At 41.6% G+C, this 15,225-nt stretch overlaps 1 protein-coding gene across 1 annotated transcript in view; it reads left to right on the plus strand.

The window, feature by feature from the left end:
• The first annotated feature begins 2,656 nt into the window (after nt 1-2,656).
• LOC120514410 (cytosolic phospholipase A2-like) overlaps nt 2,657-15,225 on the plus strand; it is an 88,935-nt gene continuing 76,366 nt past the window's right edge. Inside the window, exon 1 of the mRNA XM_039734768.1 lies at nt 2,657-2,816. The gene's annotated coding sequence lies outside the window, so the exon portion shown is untranslated. The remainder of the gene's footprint in view (nt 2,817-15,225) is intronic.

Below are 15,225 nucleotides of genomic sequence, written 5' to 3' on the forward strand. Positions count from 1 at the left end.
CTGTACGACTATTAATTATAGGTAAAAACACATAGCATGCGGCATCATAAATAAGCAGTCAATTGACAGAATTGACTATTTCTTGCACTTAATATGTGTTATAGGAAACTCTTGATGAGTGAATCTTAACAGTCAACTGGGGTTCAGTAGCCTACTAATATTATAATTATACAGCTTTATGATGTAAATTGTGTATTAAAACTTTTGGTAAACTTTTAGCACCTTCCACAAAAGTGAAATAACATAATCGATGGATGAGATTTTTTAGGATGTCGATGGTTTTGGGCACTTTGCATTGTAATTTGTGCTAAAGAACTGTTTCTTACTTGATTAAAAAAACATGAATATTGTTTAATAAACAACAAGGGTTGAATGGATGGGTCCTTATCTGGCCAGGAGGCTTTTTTAATGGAAGGATGTGAGTGCACAGGCAGGTTGGTCAGTGGTACCTTTCTTGGTTTGGAGGCCATTTTAATGGATGCACAAGGGGAGATTGCTTCCTCCATATACTGGATGTGCGACTTCCCTTTAGCAGATGTCCCCTTCAGACACCCGTACGGCTGTATCGGGTTGTAGTTTTGGTAGGCAGCCCTGTTGGGGTTCTTGGTTGCCACTAGTGGGAGCTGCTGGAGTCAAGCTATCCTGTCCCACGTGACCCAGAAGTGCTTCCTGGATGCAGTGTGATAGCACCAGAAGTACCTCTGGGTCCATTATAAAGAAAACATTGATGGATTAAAGGCCAGAGGTCCACATGACCGTCATCATCAAGTTCTTCCATGTGAACCCTGAATACCATGAGGACTGATTGTGAGGTCATTGATGTTAGGTAGAATGCCTAGAGGGGGCTGGGTGGTCTCGTGGCCTGGAGCCCCTGCAGATTTTATTTTGTTTTTTCCAGCCGTTTGGCGTTTTTGTTTTTTTTTTTTTCTGTCCTTCCTGGCCATCGGACCTTACTTTTATTCTGTGTTAATTAGTGTTCCCTAATTCTGTTTTCTTATTTATTTTGTCTATTTTCTCTTTGAGCACTTTGAGCTACATCATTTGTATGAAAATGTGCTATATAAATAAATGTTGTTGTTGTTGTGGTTGTTGAAACTGCTCCTCTTCACTCGGGGAGTCAGGGTTTGTAGAGTAGTCGGACAAAGCTGACATGGGAGGAACAGTGGAGAAGGAAAGAGCTGTTTTGTTGGCCTTGTAGAGTGTGTATGTACTATTTGTGGCAATAAATCTATTTATTGGCATCTGGAACTGTGTCTGTGCTGTTGTGTATGGAGTTTGGGGTGCTGCAATGCCCCCTTATGTTCACAATTGGTATTTGTATTAACATGTTTTCATGCTTTGTTTATACACAAATAACAGTAAATATTAAAACAGATCAGCTACTTTGGCTTCATTTCAAAATAAATTAGAGAATAATTTCTTAAAATGCATGATCAGGAAAATGTACTTCTACTTACTTACTTCCTGAACAAAATAAGCTATGATGAGAATATTTGGATTCAGCAGTACAGATAGTGGCTGGGAAACAGCAACATACTTAACTAAAGTGAGTCATTTTAAAAGTAGAGAGTAGTTAGAAAATAAACCCATAATGACTGAACATGGACGCAGGACTAACATTACTCCACACTCTTAAGAAGGTGTTAGAGTGGTTCTTCAGAGCGATGCAACCATGTTTGGTTCCCAAAAGAACCATCTCCATGAAAATTCCAGAAAGAATCTTTACTTATTTGCATTCATAACAGGCTCCATAAATAACCCTGAAGGGATGATAACAGATTTGTGAGATATCGGTGACTTAATGATTTTAAAAGGATTCTTTCTGCCTGCAATAAGAAAGGTTCAGTTCAGATTTTCTTGATCTCCCTTGTTATACATTAAAGATTTCTGTTTGTTTCACATACTAGGAACCTTTTCAAAGCCCAAGGAGGCAATTTCATAAGCAATAAACCTATAATGAAATGGTTCTTTGCCAGGGATTGGTTTTACAAGAAACTGTACACCCCAGTAAAGTGCCATTTCTGAACTGTTATTTTTAATTGTGTATGCAAGTCAGCAGAACATGTGTTTATTAAGTTTACTTGGAGAAAGAAAAAGTCAAAGTGGCTCGTGCTGCACACAAAAAGAAGGAACAAGCCATCAAAGTAAATGATAGTTGTTGAATACGGTGGCGCAGTGTTTAGCGCTGCTGCCTCGCAGTCCCAAATTCAAATTCCAGGCAGCGTCAGCCCGACGTTTTCCACCATGTCGGTATTATTTGTTCTGCTGGATTCCTCCCACTTTAAAAAAGAACTGCAGCTTAGTTTAACTGGAGTGGGCTGTGCGGAGGACTCGTATCCACCCCGGGACAATTTCCATCTAGCGCTGCGGGATAGGAACCAGCAAGCAGTAACCCTGAACTACAACGGTGAGGTGAATGGATTTTTCAATCAATACAAAATCGACCGCCAAACAGGGCAATCGAGTATGAACCCATTAGTGTAAAGCCATTTGTTAAAGGACGGAGAGTGAGAGAAAGGGGATATTTCAATTTCAGACCAGGCAGTTATCTAAAAAAAAGTTTCATAATGAATTTAATTTATGACTTATATCACAACTGAATGGAGGACGTGTCAAGTCATAATAACGCGGCACTGGCTCTTTAAGATGGAAAGAGGCCCAGCCCAGCCAAGAAGAGAACGATCTTACACCGGCGCCTCCCACTTTCAAAAAAAGTCTCTTTCGTTCAGATCGAGAATCCTTTTAGTTCCCATTAAGTGGTTGAATTGGACGTGCGTGACGTCTGCGTGATTGATGGAGTGACAGCTGTCTCCGAGGTGAGTTAATATAGATAGTTGTTCACATCGGACACTGGCCCCATGTGGAGACGTTTCTGTTTTCTTCTCTTCTCATTCGCTTCTTCTTTTCTCAGGCATGCACTGACCCGCAGTCAGCAGAGAGTGCCGCCTCTCGGAATTGCGCTGTGAGCTGGTGTGGGACCGGGGCCGGGGATGGTGTCCGTAGTCACGAAGACGGCGTGTGTGCATTTTAAACATTCCGATTCGCAAGAGGGCAGTTAATTGGTGTCCCAATTAGAAGGGTTTTAAAGACCCTGAACACATTTATGGTGGGGCTCGGATAAGACGTCTCCATAAGAAAAATGCACGAAATGATCGCAAATTGAGAACTTTGTACTGTCGCCTCAGAGCAGAAGACATGGAACGGTGTAATGGACGTATTTTAGAGGAAAGTCGCACTTGGGCAAAGTTGGGTAAAAAGAGCAGAGCGCCTTTCTGGTTTAAAATTCACTTTATTCCAGTATCTGTCGCATACTTTCCTTGAAGTAAACGTTGTCCCATTCATTTACCCATTCCACCAATTTTTTTTCAATCCTCTTTTCGGAGTCACCGGGACCGGAGCATAAAGTGGGAGCATCTGCCATTCGTCAGATACCGGTCTCGGACTGGGTGCCAGTTCATCGCATGGCACATTCACACCCACACCTGGGCAGTTTAGCTTTGCAGATCAACCTAATTTCAAGTGTTTCGGATGAGGGAGGAAACTCGTGAGAACAGGGAAGAGTACTCGAACTTCATGGAAAAAGCAATCGGCGGGGTTCGGGAAACAATGAAGCTTCAGCACTCCGACATTTCCTGGTCTCACGCATTTTGTTTCTTAAACGGTTTACTTAGTAAGTAAGTTACGCGAATACTCAGTTGGATCTAATTAAATTTATATTGACTGGTGTGTGCTTGAAATGCATGTATTGTACACAAATCGTTCTGAAAAAGGCTATTGTTTGAATAATTTGGAAAGGGTTAATTAAACTACTGGACTGTTAACGATGAAAATTTGCTTGTGCGTTAACGATGCATTTCTGTATGTGTCTGAGCCTTTTTGTATGTACTGTAGGGTCTTCACAATGGAGATGTGCACATATAATCGGTAGGGCTGTAAACATGTCTTGCATCCTACCTGGCAGCATGCAACATTAAAACAGAAAAGCAGTTACCATGATTCTTGCCAGGGCGGCGCAGTGGTAGCGCTGCTGCCTCGCAGTTAGGAGACCCGGGTTCGCTTCCCTTCGTGGAGTTTGCATGTTCTCCCCGTGTGTGCATGGGTTTCCTCCGGGTGCCCCAGTCTCCTCCCACAGTCCAAAGACATGCAGGTTAGGTGGATTGGCGATTCTAAATTGGCCCTAGTGTATGCTTGGTGTGTTTGTGTGTGTCCTGCGGTGGGTTGGCACCCTGCCTGGGATTGGTTCCTGCCTTGTGCCCTGTGTTGGCTGGGATTGGCTCCAGCAGACCCCGTGACCCTGTGTTCGGATTCAGCGGGTTGGAAAATGGATGGATGGATGATTCTTGCCATTAAAAGCACATTTTATGTGTTGGGATTAGTGATCTGTTTTACATTTTAAAGTTAGCTGAGCAGTGTTGTAATTAAACCTTCAGAAGAGTAAATGTGTGATTTACTAGGGCAATTCATCAAGTATTTATTTGCCACACTAAACATGTCTTGTGTTGATGATTGCCATAAATTATGTGATCAGGCTGAGAGATGGAAAGAGCTGGCTGCATAAAGTTTAAGCTCTGGAGCCACCTTCAGGTTTGTGCCACCAGTCTTTTATTTATTTATTTATTTATTTTTTTGTTGCTTTTCAGTGTTGATCTATCAGACTTTTTATTTTTACTCAAGAAAAATGATGCAAGCTCTCTTGAACTTTGCAAAAGTAGTTGAAAAAGAGCATGCAGAGAGGGTAGATGAATAACAGATACTGCAGCACCCATGGCAGCAGAGGCCTGTATCTTCTATTAAAGATGGCATCTGTTTTCATGGCAGTGCTGCTGGCACTGAGGAGCCAGAATACCTCTGATCTATATAGTTGTATTCAGTTTCACATTTTACATTAGAGAAATCAGTAGATTTATTGTATTGTTATTGAAAATGTTTTAAACAAAAGTTTGACTAAAATTGTACTGAAACCCCTGGGCCAACGTGAAGTTAAAGAGTGAAAACTAGTAACCATATGTAAAGATGCACACCTTTTAATATGTTTTTATTAGCAAAATACTTCTATATTTGCATATAATGTCTGTTAACACCTGGAGTTAGTTTATGTATATGCGTACATTCACACACACATTCTCAATCCCATCCCTGTAGCACAGGGCACAACACAGAAACCAACTTTGCATGGAAAGCCAGTCCATCACAGGGCCCATCCAGACACACACAAGGCTACATTAGAGTCCCCAGATAACCTAACCTAAATATCTTTGACAGTGAGGGAGGAAGACCCCCAACAGACATGGGGAGAGCATGCCATATCTGCTCTGACAACAACCCCTTGTGATATCCGCGCCAAATGAGCTGCATGTGTGAAGCAGCAGTGCTGACTAGTGTGCCACTGTGTCCTTCATCTGTACTTAACTACAACAGAGAATAAATAATTGAATAAAACCATATATTCATTCATTTTCTAATTCATTTCTCAGTTCATGGTTGCAAGGAACCAGTGGCAGAATTGGGTGCAAGTTAGAAATCCATTCTTTATGAGTTGCCAGTCTATTACAGGGCACATTTATGCACAGTCCACACTCTTTGGGTTTGTGGCTAGAAGGAAATGGGAGTCTTGGAAGATTGAGAAAGCTCCACACAAGCAGAACACAGGATGGAATTTGGACTCGAGTAGTTTGAAGCTGGGAAGCTGCTATACTGTTCTCGTGATGGTGAATGTGGATTTTATTCATGAAGATTCTGCTTCAGTTTAAGGTCATAGGGCTGTTATTATCATAAGTGAAGAAGAGTAAAACTAGACATTGAGAGAGAAGTGAATATTTCTTGTGTTTTAGAATATGTTTTCAAATATAAAGTAGTATTATTTTCTAAATGACGATTTGTAGAAGCAGATAATAGAGAGAGACCCTCTGAGTTTGGAAAGCGCACACTTTCCCATTTGAAGACTCAGTACAGCGTCATCATGTTACACAAACAAAAAGCCTCAGTGAGTCTATTGTACGAATAGTAAATATGTAAAGTAATTTTTCAGTACGGCATATAATGTCAATGGAATTTCCAACATTTTTGATTGTAAGTCATGCCATTTTATAATCCAGCCAGAATAGAACAGTAACAAACCCTGGACAGGGCACTTTTCCATCGCAGGGCGAACACACACACACACACACACACACAATAAACACTAATTTAGTGTCACCAGTTCACCTGACTTGCATGTCTTTTGACTGTGGGAGGAAACCTGCGCAGACACTGGGAGAACATGCAAACTCTATGCAGGGAGGAACTGGGACATGAACCCTGGCCCCCTTACTTTGAGGCAGCAGCACTAGCACTGCGCCACCATGCCACCCTCGATTATAAGTAGAAATCTCTATTACTGTTTCTATGGGAAGCTGGCTTGCTCTATGAAGATATTTTATTAAAAAGTATAGGTCCTTGTGCTTTGGTCCTCACGGTGCAGTTTGTTAGGAATTGTACTCGCCAATTTAATTTGAAGTCAAGTGTAATACCATAGTTGCACAAATGTCACTTAATAATGTAGTAGCTATATTTACGTTATTAGTTTTATCTGAACCTTTTCTTTATTGTTATGGCCTGCAGAGCAGACTGGATGTTTTTCCCTGCTGTATAAACAACTAGAATCGGATGCAGTCTCATCCATTAGTGGAAAATAAGGTCCACATTTGTATAAGGGTCTCGGTTGTCGACACTGTGACCCATGTATTGCCTTCTAAGATTATTTTTCTTTTTTCAATGCCATTGACAATTGACATCATTAAGCTGCACTCAAGCAAATAGTAATAGATGAAAAGTGGTGGACAAAACAAGTCATTAAAGCTATTGGCATGTAACCTGTTTAATTTCGTTTTAGAAATGATGTGCCCATACAGGTACAATTAGATGGATGTTGCAGAAAATAAAAACGCTTTTGTAAAAATATCTTGTCAGTACAGCTAAAATTTGTTTTTTACTGACGATGCTATGATCTTCGCAGAGTCAATGGAGGATCTGATCAGTGCTCTCGAGAGGCTGAGTGAGGAGTCTGAGTGTCTGGGCTTGCGAGTGTCCTGGATAAAAATCAAGATCCAGGCCTTTAATGACCTCTTGGGCACAGCCATCAGCAGTGTGTCCGTCTGCGGAGAGAGTGTTTATCTTGTCGAGAGGTTTACTTTCCTCGGCAGTGACATTCATGTCTCTGGTGATTCTTCCTGTGAACTCAGTAGATGGATTGGGAGAGCATGGGGGGTCATGAGGTCTCTGGAAAGAGGTGTGTGGCCCTCCCCATATCTCTGCAAAAGGACGAAAGTCCAAGTCCTTAGAGTCCTGGTGCTTCCTGTCTTGCTATATGGTTGCTAGACATGGATGCTATCCAGTGACCTGAAACAAAGACTGGACTCCTTTGGTATTGTGTCTCTCCGGAGAATCCTTGGGTACCATTGGTTTGACTTTGTGTCGAATGAGCGGTTGCTCATGGAGTCCAGAGTGAGGTACATTGCCTGCATTGTGAGGGAGCGTCAGTTATGGCACTGTGGCCATGTGGCGCGTTTCCCCGAGGGTGATCCGGCTCGTAAGATCCTCATTGTTGGGGACCTGGGTGGCTGGACCAGGCCAAGGGGTCGCCCATGTACCACCTGGCTGCGGCAGATAGAGAGTCATTTCCGGAAGGTGGGACTGGACCGTGTGTCTGCTTGGGGAGTTGCAAACTGGGATCCCGAACTGTTTCAACGTGTAGTGGGTGCGGCAACACACTGTGCCAGTGCATGCTCCCCAACTTGACTTGACTTGCAGCTAAAATAAACTTAGGGTTATTATACGTGCAGAGCCAATGAAAAACAAAGGGTTAAAAGTGCACACCCCGCCCCTTATATTATCAGTTTTCATCACACTATTAACACCTGTTACGCTTCATATTCTTTTGCATATGGCAGTAATTTTATCACATAGCCTTTGTTAATGCATGGAGTTTCACACAGAGACTAATCTGTTAAGGTGTCAAAGACAATGAGGATTACGTACCGGAGCTCTCTGTATAACAGAGAATACGCAAAAATAAATAAAAAAAACAGTAATAGCACAAAGAACAATATGCAGTATGTAAACATTTAGTGTAAACTTGTGCATATAGTTCCTTATCGTTACTTCACTTTCACTCTTCTTATCCTGACAAATAAGAAGGATCATGGTGGCAGTGTAATTAGCCAGGAAGGCCACACTCTCCTCAGCAACTCCTTCTAACTCTGAGGGAATTGTCTGAGGCTACCAGGCCAGGCAAGAGATGCAAGCCCTCTAGCTTGGGTTTGGATCTTCTCTGCATGTTTACTTATGTATGTAGACACCCAGTGGCTTTCCCAGCTAGATGTCCAGACACCTCATCTGGCTTCTCTTGTTCCAAGGTCTTCCATTATTGTACATGTCATCACATTGTCATGGAGAATGGGCCCAGTAACTCGGCAAACTCTTATTTTGCCTGCTTGTGTTCATAATCCCAAAGCTTGTGACAATAGGTGAGGATGGAAATGTAGATTGACCAGTAAATTGTTAAGTTTTGTCCACTGACTTGGCTCTCACTTGACCTTCACAGCCCAAAACCTTGCACAGAACAGGGATACTGGGACTTAATCCTGCAGCCAGGCCTAGCAGTGGTGTTTGCTGGTGAAAGTCTGTTGGCCACGTGACCCTCCTAGCCTAGTCAGACTCTGTCAGAAAACGGTATGCAGCTCTGCCAGGTGGGCTAAATACATATGGGGTGATGAGTGCGGATTGGGCACAGTGCCAGTCAAGTGACAGGAAAGACTAGGACTATATAGTGCCTACACCTTAATTATAGTTCAGAAATATTAACCATGAAATATTCAACTTTGGTATTGAAAATTATATTCATATAATTTAAAAAATATCATTTATATTTATAATAAATTATAGTTACAAGATAGTCAAGTGGTAACACTATTATCTCATGTATCATGCCTAGTTACTGTGCTGAGTTTGCACACTCTCTCATGTCCTTGTAGGTTTTTTCTGGATACTCCGTTTTTTCCTTTTCTTCATCTCAAAGACATGTACTGAATGTTAGGCTGATTGGTAATTTAACACACGTTTATTTAGAGCTAAGTGAGCACAACCCAGTGCCTCAGCACCAATCACCCCTTTCAGTCCTGGCCAACACAATGCCTTTCACAGTCTTCAGACTGCAGCCACTCCTCTCCTCCGAGCTCCGTCCTCTTCCACCCGACTCGGCCTCAAATGAAGGGAGGCATCCCCTTTTATTCACACCCGTATGTGCTCCAGGTGCTTCCCGGCAATCTCCCACCAACAAGCCCCCGTGTGGCGGAAGTAACGGCTGTATCCCCGGAAGCACTCCTGGTGTCCCTGCTCCTCTTCCTCCCAGCACTTCCTGGTGTGGCGGAAGTGCTGAGGTCCAGGGCTCTCCAAGGCATCCCGGCCGGGTCGTCCCCCCAGCCATCTTCAACAATGTTAAGAATAATATGTTATGTACCTGAACAAGTAGTGTTTTCATTATGTAAGACATTTCAAATCACTTGACATTCCGCTTCAAGGCAAACATCCCAGTCTTGATCATTTTATTTATGAAAAAGCAAAGTTTCAGTTTAAAGAACTCAATTGATGCTTTTCCTCTGACTCTTCTGTTACATTTGCTGTGAATACTTTGGTTTCAGTGAATGAAAAGCCAAAAAAATAAAAAATCCAAAACTGAGTAAGTTGCCAGTACTACCCACTGGTGAGTTTAATTTAGTTTCATTCATCAACTCTCCAGCCTCCTCCATCACCTTTTCCTGGAAATAGCAGGTTTGGAAAATAACAAATGGCTTCAATTAGCAAATGTAAATGCCTTCACAAGAATAATGCAAGAGACAAAATATATTTATAAAAAGAGCAGTGTAAACAAGTAATTGTCTCTGCATCAGCTTTGTGCAGGCCACTGATCTCTCTGCTCATTCAACAGCAGGTGACGGACTGTAGTCAAAGCTTGGCCTCCCACCTATATAGACTCCACTGTGGAAGCTGACAGCCAGGAAAGTCTTTGCAGAAGATGTTCTCCGGCAGTGTGACAGTGCAGGAGGGAATGTGAGGGATAGCAGGTACTGATGATCTCAGTGGTGACAGGGTTCCTATGTTGATTTACTGTTGGCATTGTGTGGTTACAAGACTGGTTTGTTTAGGAAGTGAATGTGGTGAGCTCAGCTGTGCTGGTGGGGAAGTGGCCATCTAAAGAACACAACCAATGAAAATCCATATACTGTATCCACAATGCGATTTGGTAACATATACTGTATACAGGTAAACAGTAAGTGTCTAGTCTGTATCTGGATGGACCAAACTAAATGTTTTTATGAACCTGCTGTTACTTTATTTCTCTTTTTGTGTATCACAAATCTGGTCATTAACCCTTTTACTAAGGGGCACAACCCATGTAGACTGTAGAGCTGGATTCATAGAACTTGGCTTAGTCTGATGGCGTAAAAAGCTGCTGCCAATGCCAGTAGCTAATAGGACCCAATAAAGACTTGAATAAAGTACTCTGCAAAGAGTCCATGACACTTATTTGCACTGTGGGTTAGTTAATGGGGGCTGTGAGCCAGCCATGCTAGTTGGCGGAAGTGGTTTATCTATCAGAGCACTGCAACCACCAAGTCTCATATGACACCCGACCGCTGCAAGAATATCTGACGCTGCCACGCAGAAAGCTTTAATGGATAGCACCAGCTTGTTAATTTCTGGTTACTTCTCTGCACTTGTTGTTTTCAAAGATGCTTCAGAGGTACAATTTAAGAGTATCTCTGCACTTTTACAGGACATTATTCAAAAATACTGTAACCAGGATGGGACGCCTCCAAATTCCAATCCATTTTAACCTCCAGACCCAATAATGCCCAGCACAGTCACGGGTTCAAATAATGGATTTTATTTTAATCCCCAAAGTATCTTGTATAAAGGACACAGCTAATAATCATACAGAAACAATGAAAACTTTTTACTCTCCTTCCACTTCCAGTTGAGTTTAGCCCTCTGGCTCCTTTTTTGCTGGTCCCCAAAGGGTTTCCAGTCACCCAGTATGATATGTGGGGAGTACTAACGGGTTGATTGGAAACCAGAGCAGTCCTTCCCTAACAGCACTCCCTTGCAGCACCCAGGGTTTCTGACAGGGCTGCACTTCCAGACCCCCCTTCCCATGAACCATGCTGAGGTACCTCTAGAGGACCACTGCCACCTAATATATGGGGCTAGAACTGCTCCTGGCCTCCAGCTTCTGCTTGTACCTGTACATCCCCTGGCACCTTCCGTTTTGGCAAAAAGGTCATGCTGTCATCCAGCCGAGATGCTCAACTGTCCTCCATGACACTCACAACATATAGTGGTAATGTGTTACAACACCTTTGGATTGGATTGTAGGTAGAATGAGAGAAAAATACTCTAATATCACCTGATGGAGCTGGTGCAAGTGCATTAATAGAGCCGAGGGCCTGAACAAGCCTAATACGACATTGATACCCACCTACATGTGTTAAATTTCAATACTCTTAGTACTCATTTGAAATAATTGAATGTCATTGGAGTCATTACAAATGAATGTTTTAGAAAGATGAAGTTAAAATACTTCTTGCTGCACCCGAGTACAAAGATTATGCATCCTTCCTTGAAATAATTTAGAGAAGTGTCCAATATCACACAGTCCACCACTGAGGAAGAAACTAAATTAGCAGTATTGCGTAATGTTTCTATGAGTGGGGAGGAAGAAGGAGGGAGTAAGTGGATCATTCATCAAGATGGCACATGTAGCTGCAAAAAAAAAAAAAAAAGTGTGATTAGATGTGCAGATTTTCTAGACTTTTCTTACCTTTTATGGGAAGCTGGTTTGTGTGTTTTGAAATAATTTGGGTAGCAGCATCTTTTAGTACTCCACCTTGAAACAGGACAAAATTGAGTACAAAAGTGCAATTTGACAGCTTTGTCATTTCTACAGACAATTGTGTGTTGATATATCATTGCTGTTTACTTTTTTTTTTAACATTGAATTTATTGAAAGCAAGTGACATTCCATACAAGCAAGTCAAACATGACAAAACTCAATTCAAATCAAATCAACCGCCACCCATGAGAAGGAGAGCTAGGCCAACAGACAGAGTAAAACTTTAAGAGTAAAAAGAAAATAATTTCCCCCAAATTAAATAATTATTCTAAAATATCATTGATTAGATCCTGCCAGGTTTTGAAAAGGTTTTGCAGAGAATTTTATTTTTTTCCAATTTCAAATCATATATAACATTAGTTACCCACTGACTTAAAAGAGGTGAGTTAGGATTCTTCCTGTTGCGCAAAACAAGTCTACAGTATGTGCCAATAGTGAAGTAAAGGCGATTGCAGTTTGTTTGTCTTTCTCCACTTTAAGTCTATCTGGGAGTCCACCAAACACAGCTGTTGGTGGGTTAGACGGGATTGTGACACCAAGGCTGTCTGAAAGGCATTTAAAGATTTTGGTCCAGAATGATGTTAATTTGGTGTTGTTTACATTTATAAATGTAAATGTGGGAATTATGACTTAATTTGAAACAAGTGAAACATTTCATGGAAAGAAACTTTGTGAGCAGTCTACTGTATTTACAAAGACTACTGAAGCACTTCAAGTGGTGGGATGAGCTGTAAAGTACAGAAGATGGGTGTCTAGGGGGACAGGAAGGTATCTTAAGCTTATTACAATATATGTTTTATAGGCACCAGTGCTGGCTCTGGTAAGTCTTGTAATGGCTTCTACTTTTACAGGTACAAGAAATTAGAATTACTGCATCTGATGCCAAATGGCTCATTTAATTTTCAAGCTTCTTATACCTTGTTTGACCTAATTCATTTCTACTTCAAGTATCCAGAAACCCTGTATGTGAAAATTCATTTGGGAGCTGGTATAATACATATACTGTATAGCCAGACATTTATGAACAGTTGACCATCACGCATACATGGGCTTTTTGGCCATCCTAATTTCAAAAACATGGGCATTAATATTGAGTTGCTCCTCCCTACCTCACACCTCCACAAGATTTTGGAGTATATCTGTGGGAATGCATGAACATTTAGCCACAAGGTTATTTGTGAGGCCAGGTACTGATTTTGGATGAGAAGATCTGGCGCATAGTTGGCTCACCAGTTCATCCCAAAGGTGTCAACCCATCAGGGTTGAGTCCAGGGCTCTGTGCTGGCCACTTGAGATCTTCTATGTCTTTGTAGTCCTAGGTTGGTGCACTGTTTTACAGAGGGGCCTGAGTTGCCTCGAAAGCTTGCATATTGTAATCTTTTTAGTTAGCCAATAAAAGGTGTCATTTTGCTTGGCTTTTCTCTACATTCATAATGGCTAACATGGTACAACAACCTAGTACTACAGTTATGCTGGAAATGAAAAGGTCTTTCCAAAAACTGTTGTCACAAACTTGAACGTGCACAGTTGTCGGAATTGGCTTTGCATGCTGTAACATTAATAGTGGCCTTCACTGGAACCAAGGGTCTGAGCCCAAACCCTTAAAAAGAGACCCAGACCATTATTCCTCCTACACCAGATCATAAAGTATGCACTATGCAGTGAATAGTATTGTCCTTGCATCTACTCCACCCAGATTCATCCATCAAACTGTTGTCATCACTCCAGAGAACACCTTTCCACTGCCCCAGTGTCCAATGGTGGCATGGTTTACACCACTCTAGTTGACGCTTGGCATTGCACTTAGTGATCTTAGGCTTGTGTGTGACTTCTTGGCCATGGAAGCCCATATCATGAAACTCTCAAAGCACAGTTCTTTTCTTGATGAGGCTTCCAGAGGTAGTTTTGGAGTTTGTTGTGAGTGATGTAATAGAAGACAGGTGATTTTTACATGATGTATGCTTAACAGCCTTGTTCTGTGAGCTTGCATTGTCTAGTATTTCGTGGCTGAGCTGATGTTGCTGTGAGGCGTTTCCACCGCACAATACTCTACACTATTTATAGTTGACCAGAGCAGATCTAGCAGAGCAGGAACTTCACATACTGACTTGCAGCAAAGGTCACAGCCAATCACAGTGCCATATTTAAAGTCACCAAGCTCTTCATTACAATCTTTTCTACTGCTAATGTTTGTCAATGGAGATTGCATGGCTATGTGCTATATCTTATGCACCTGCTAACAATGAGTGTGACTGAAACTCAATAATTTGAAGGGACGTCCACAAACATTTGGCCACATAGTGTATGTTCAGTGCTTGAAATGAGCCGCCACCTTCACTAATTTAATTTGCCATGAGCAGGGATAAGTTTATAGTATAACTTTATTTTTCTTTGGTAACTGTGACAGGAAGACCTGTTGCATTTGTCTTCTCTGGTGCTTTCTTGTTACACTGTAGCTTCTTTTGTTTTTCACATTTATGTGTCCATACTTTTTTAACTTTGAGATCGTAAACAACAGATCTTCCAGAGAACTTGACATTTGTTGCTTATTTATACCTTGTTTATTGTATGTGTGTGTATGTAGGACATACAGCAGATTCAGCAAGTATTCAGATCCCAAGCGTTTTTCACATTTTGCTATGTTGCAGTCTTGTACTTAAATCATTTAAGTTTTCCACATCATGCAACACTTAGTAGACCATAATGACAAAGTGCAAACAGAGTTTTAGAAAGTTTTGGAAATTTATTGAATATAAAAACCTGAAACATCACATTGAGCCAAGTATTAGACCCTTTGTTCAGTACTTACAGTTGAAGCCCCTGTGGCAGCGATTATAGCCTGAAGTCTTCTTGAATATGACATGGCAAGCTTTGCACATCTAGAGTTGGGGATTTCCTGCCATTTGTCTCAGCAGATCCTGTTAAGCTCTGTCAGGTTGGATGGAGACCATAAGTGGACAGTTATTTTAAGGTCTTTCTAGAGGGGTTTGATTGATTGGGTTTAATTCGGGGCTGTGGCAAAGACATTTCCAGAGTTGTCGCTAAGCTTTCCCTCAACTCTGTCTAGTCTACCAGTCCCTGTTGCAGAAAAACAACCTAACTACATTATACTGACACCACCATATTTCAGTGTAAGAGGGGTATTGTACAGGTGATGAACAGTGGCTGGTTTTCTCCACACATGATACAAATGAAGGTTACTGATTCATTCCCCGCCATGGACTCTGTCTGTGTTCTTTAATGATGTATTGTGCTGCTGCTTCCATTGTACAAATATTGTAACATTCATAAAATTA

The sequence above is a fragment of the Polypterus senegalus genome, chromosome 14 (genome assembly GCF_016835505.1).
Source record: "Polypterus senegalus isolate Bchr_013 chromosome 14, ASM1683550v1, whole genome shotgun sequence".
Lineage (NCBI taxonomy): Eukaryota > Metazoa > Chordata > Cladistia > Polypteriformes > Polypteridae > Polypterus > Polypterus senegalus.